A 5,089-nucleotide genomic window follows, 5' to 3' on the forward strand; every position below is an offset into this window, starting at 1 on the left:
AAGATAGTTGTACACAAAGGCTATTCAAGTTGGTCATACATTTTTTCTGCCTAAAGTAGATAATCTAAATAGGAATGCTAGGGACAATTGCTTGGTTTTGCTAGGACAATTTTTTCATAGTTGTTATTTAGGAATGCAGTTGCTTAGATTGGATAGTATATTTGCTTGATTTTGTAGGATAGTTATGCTAGAATAATTTTGCATTGTGGTTTGGTAATACATTTGCTTGGTTTTGCTATAAACAGTTTTGCATTGTGTTTTGGCATTACAGTTGCTTGGATTTGCTAGGATAATTGCTTGGATTTTTTGCTAGGAATAGTGGCTTTGGATCTTGCTAGAACAGTTGTGTGGATTTCTGCTAGGGGTGCAGTTGCTTAGAGTTTGTTAGAACAATTGCTATATGCATATGTGTATAGTTGCATACACACACAAGATGAGTTGGACTTGCACACATTTTCTTGATTTTCTCATTTTACACAAACCAACTAATAGGAAACACACATGAGTTGCTTGTTGAATGCACTAGAGTTGCACAAAACACCCCCAAAATTTGCTAATTTTTTTGTGTGATACTCAAGTGCATAACGATCTTAAAGTTATTGTCCTTGTTTTGCCTCCAATAGCCCCATCAATGGTGAACTTAGACTTTCCATATGTAGCACTAGAGGTACATCATGTTTTGTGTGCTTTTCTCATTTTTTTACACAAACCAACCTAATAGGCGGTCCTACTGAAAAAATGAAGTTGCTTTTCTATAGCACTAAAGTTGCCTCCATCGTGCCGTAAGTTGCCTCAAAAAAAAGTTCGATGAAACCTATCTATATGAGATCTAGTTTCGAAGAACTCGTCGCGAGAAAGCCAACTGTGAAAACAAAATTGAATTTCGACACTTAAATCAGAAGTTATAGTTTTTTAAACTTTTTGAATCCACAAATAAATGCACGCGAGGACATGATTCCTTTTTTTTAGTGAACTGCTGTCGTGCACGTCGGCTGCTTTTTTCTTATTTGGACGAGCGCTAGTTCCCACCAACGGGCGCTGGGGCGCCCGCTAGCCATGTCCTAAAAAAAGTGTCCCATTAGCACCCGACCTGTCTGTGCCACTATCCTCTTGTGGGTTGTACTTACTTTATACATATGTAGGTTCACTGCTTCTTGACCACATCGTGGCCAAGGCCCTTGAACACTGAACACCAGCGCCACCTGACGTGGCTCGCATTCGGTCCAGCACAGTCACAATTTCTGGCTGGGCCAAGTCCGTCTAAATAACGCCGTATCGGATGAATACAAACGTGAACAGTTCTACACGACGCAGGCCGGGCTGTGCTTTTGCGAATCACAACGTGCCCTCTGTGTTGGTTGCTTTAATTAATAACAGATTGACAAGGTTTTGCATCATACTGCTTTGATAATTGCAGCGATTATGATGAACTTCTTGAGGATGTCTATGTTCCAGTTGTCTGAAATCATTAAAGAAAAATCCGGTTACCTTTTGTTAGCTTTTTGGATTTACATGGAACGCCACGGTAAAATCATGTTACCTTATGTTGGCTTTTTGGATTTGCATGGAACGCCACGGTTTTTGTCAAATCTTGTTTCAGAAAAAAGATTGGAAATTAATCTATGGACATAAATAGTCTATATATGATGATGAAGCATTATTCTTATTATTGCAAATGAAAGTAGATTTGATGTTGCAACATTAATATGTTTATTCTGGCAGAAAAAAATATATCATGAATCAGTCCAATCTGTATGGTGATAGCAAGGCAATGCTGAGATCCATCAGCATCTGTAGGTCATCGCCTTCCTTGACAAGCGCCTCCGCCCCCGGCATATGAAGAAGAGCAAGCCCGCAGTAGCCCCAGACCTCGTTCGCCTCGTCCACACATTCAGGCAGCTCGAAGTTTAGGGGCCCGTCGTTGTCTTCGGCCTCGCTTCTCTTGTCACCCTCGTAGTCCCTCATCAAGGCGTCGCAGAAGTTCAGGACGCCCGCGGTGGCCGTGTAGTCCAGCTCACAGATTCTGAGACGGCGCGCTGTCGTCGACGTGCTGTTCTTGGTGTTGTGCAGCATTTTCTTGACGTTGCCACCGGCGGTGACAACACGCTCCTTGAGGATGTCGACGGGTATGAGCGCCAAGTCACGACGGTCCTTGGCGTCGGCGCTCCGGTTGTCGGAGAGGAGGGTGGAGATGCAAAATTCCGGGGTCACGTAGTTCTAACCTTGATTGTAGCCCTTGGACCAGTTCGATGCGTTCTTGCACTCTTCCACCATGAAGTCAGTTGGCTTGCGCTTGCCACCGACATCGCCGCTGCTCTGAGCAGCGATGGCCAAGGAAAGAAAAATGATGACGATGGCGGAGAAGATGGTGGTGATCATATGTGATGTTGCCATTGCTGCAAGGCCTGTGAGAAGCCTTGAATTGGCTGAGAGTGGTGGGGACAAATGGATAGAGACCGATGACCAAGGCAGAAATGGATGGATGGTTGGATGGATTGAGGTGATATGCATAGGTATTTATACAGTTCAGGCAGTGGGGGTTTCGTGAATGCAAGTATCCAGTTTGGCGGTGGATATCCAAATGATTAGTGTACACTTAATGCAGAGATATGTAAATATTTTGATGCTCACTCTGGATCTCCTGACACAGCTTGATGAGGATTTCGAAATGATTTATATTCATCGTATGCATTGCTTGGGTGGATGTGTCGGTGGTTCATTAATGCAGTATATACAATTTGAACATAGATATCATAATGAATATTGCTTAGGTATGCACAAGTATGTTGGTCCTCATTCTGGATATCCTCGTATTAATGCCTTTTCTATTCACAGATATTATAGGTGCTAATTTTCGTATCTCCCTGTATTAATACAGATCGACTTCCATAGATTTATTGAAGCAACACCTCTTCATCATGGATACCTAAGATACTAACCAATGCATCAGGGGAAAACCATCACCTTTTCATCCTTGATAAAAACATTTTTCTTCCAGATCTCAACTGCGAGAGGTTGCCGTTTTATTTTAAGATCGGTTAAGAAACATTGTTGTTGCTTCTTGAGTGTTTGTTTGCCGTTTTATTTCTAGTTTGTAAGTGCTAGATACATTCATTTGAGCGACATCTAACTCGGAACGGAGGGAGTATAAGATTGATTTAGACACATTGTTGTTATCTCTTCAATATTTGTTAATTAGCTCTAGTTCTCGTTTCGTGGGAAAAACAGTAACCAAGGAGTATTTGTAACATGGATCTGCCCAAGTCCGACTACAGAAAATAGAAAAGCCCGACTCCAGAGTCGCCGCAAAAATGAAAATACTGACTTCAGAAATGTACTACGTAGATTTCACAGGAAACACTCAAGAAAAAACTGTAAAAAAAAACTGCCTGCAAACCGAAGAGGTAGTCAAGGATTTGGAAATTCAGGGGACTAGAATGAACTTTTCGCTGGACCAGAATTCCCATGTACACCATCAAATCTGAGATGCCAAAGCACAAAGATACAGACTTGCGAAAATAACCAACCAACCGGTTACGACTTACGACAGCAGATGATTCCCGAGATGATAGTAAGATGGGCCAACACTGGCAGAATTCGATTCAAACCTGCCGGAACGGATCAAACTATATTGTCGGGCACTCTTTATTTATCTAACAGGCGTCTCCGGATCCTCCAGGCAGGGAGGGCAATATGCCTCCTATATATATGCTATCTCCGCTATGAGGTTCCCTTGAACTATCGCCTGACTGGCCTCGTCGTTGCGGCGAGCGATGCCTCAAGACATCTATGCCGCCTGGCGCACCGGAGGTCAACCATCTTTGCCCGTGATGCTGTGGATCGTCGACGGGCTCAGGCTGGGGAACGTGTGAGGAGCATCGGGGCGGATCTCGATCTTGACATTCTCCTAACGCCCTTACCGGTACTTCTAAGTTGCCTATTGTTCAAACAATAGGTACTGAGCAACCATGATAGGCAAGTTAGGATAATATTAGAAAATTCATAGGTACACATAGCACAGTGAAGTTGCTTTGTATGTAGCTATTGGTTCTCATACGAAAATCATGAAGATTTGAGTGAGTTGGGCTGAAGAACAGAGAGGGAGAGGCAGAGGCGATGAATGGGGGAATTTCTGGATCTCATCCGATCCATCTTATCTGAATATTGTCTGTACATTTTACACTTGAGCCCTCTTACAGATATGTGAATCTCAACTCACACCAACACTCCCCCTCAAGATGGGGCAAACACATCAGATAGAACCATCTTGCTACAAAAAATAGAAAACAACTTTTTTGGTAGACCTTTTGTTAGAATATCTGCTACCTGACTTGCTGAAGTCACATATGGCATAAAAACCACTCCTCTATCCAGTTTCTCTTTGATGAAATGACGGTCAACTTCAACATGTTTAGTACGATCGTGTTGCACTGGATTATTCGCAATATCAATTGCTTCTTTGTAATCGCAGTAAAGCATCAAAGGCTTACTCTGAGATAACCTTAGTTCGGTTAGAAGAATCTGCAGCCATAATAGCTCACATAGGCCATGTGCCATGGATCTAAACTCAGTCTCGGCAGTTGACCTAGCTATCACATTTTGTTTTTTACATCGCCAAGAGACTAAATTTCCCCCAACAAATACACAATAACCAGAAGTGGATCGCCGATCATCTAGAGAACCAGCCCAGTCTGCATCTGTATAACACTCAACTTGTAAATTCCCTTGCTTTGTATAGAGAAGACCTTTTCCTGGGCACCCTTTAAGGTACCGTAGGATTCTATTAACAGCATCCAGGTGAGCCGTTCTTGGGTTATGCATGAATTGACTCACAACGCTTACGGAAAATGAAATACCAGGACGAGTGTGGGAAAGATAGATCAGCTTACCCATAGGTCTCTGGTAGCGTTCTCTATTACCGGATTCCCTACATCACTACTTAATTTGTCATTCTGTTCAATGGGAGTAGAAGCCGGTTTTGAACCATACATGCCAGTCTCTTTGAGCAGGTCTAAGATGTACTTCCTTTCTGTCAAAAATATACCTTTTCAACCACACAAGACTTCTATGCCAAGGAACTACCTCAAGT

Source organism: Triticum aestivum, chromosome 4A, assembly GCF_018294505.1.
Source record: "Triticum aestivum cultivar Chinese Spring chromosome 4A, IWGSC CS RefSeq v2.1, whole genome shotgun sequence".
Taxonomy (NCBI): Eukaryota; Viridiplantae; Streptophyta; class Magnoliopsida; order Poales; family Poaceae; genus Triticum; species Triticum aestivum.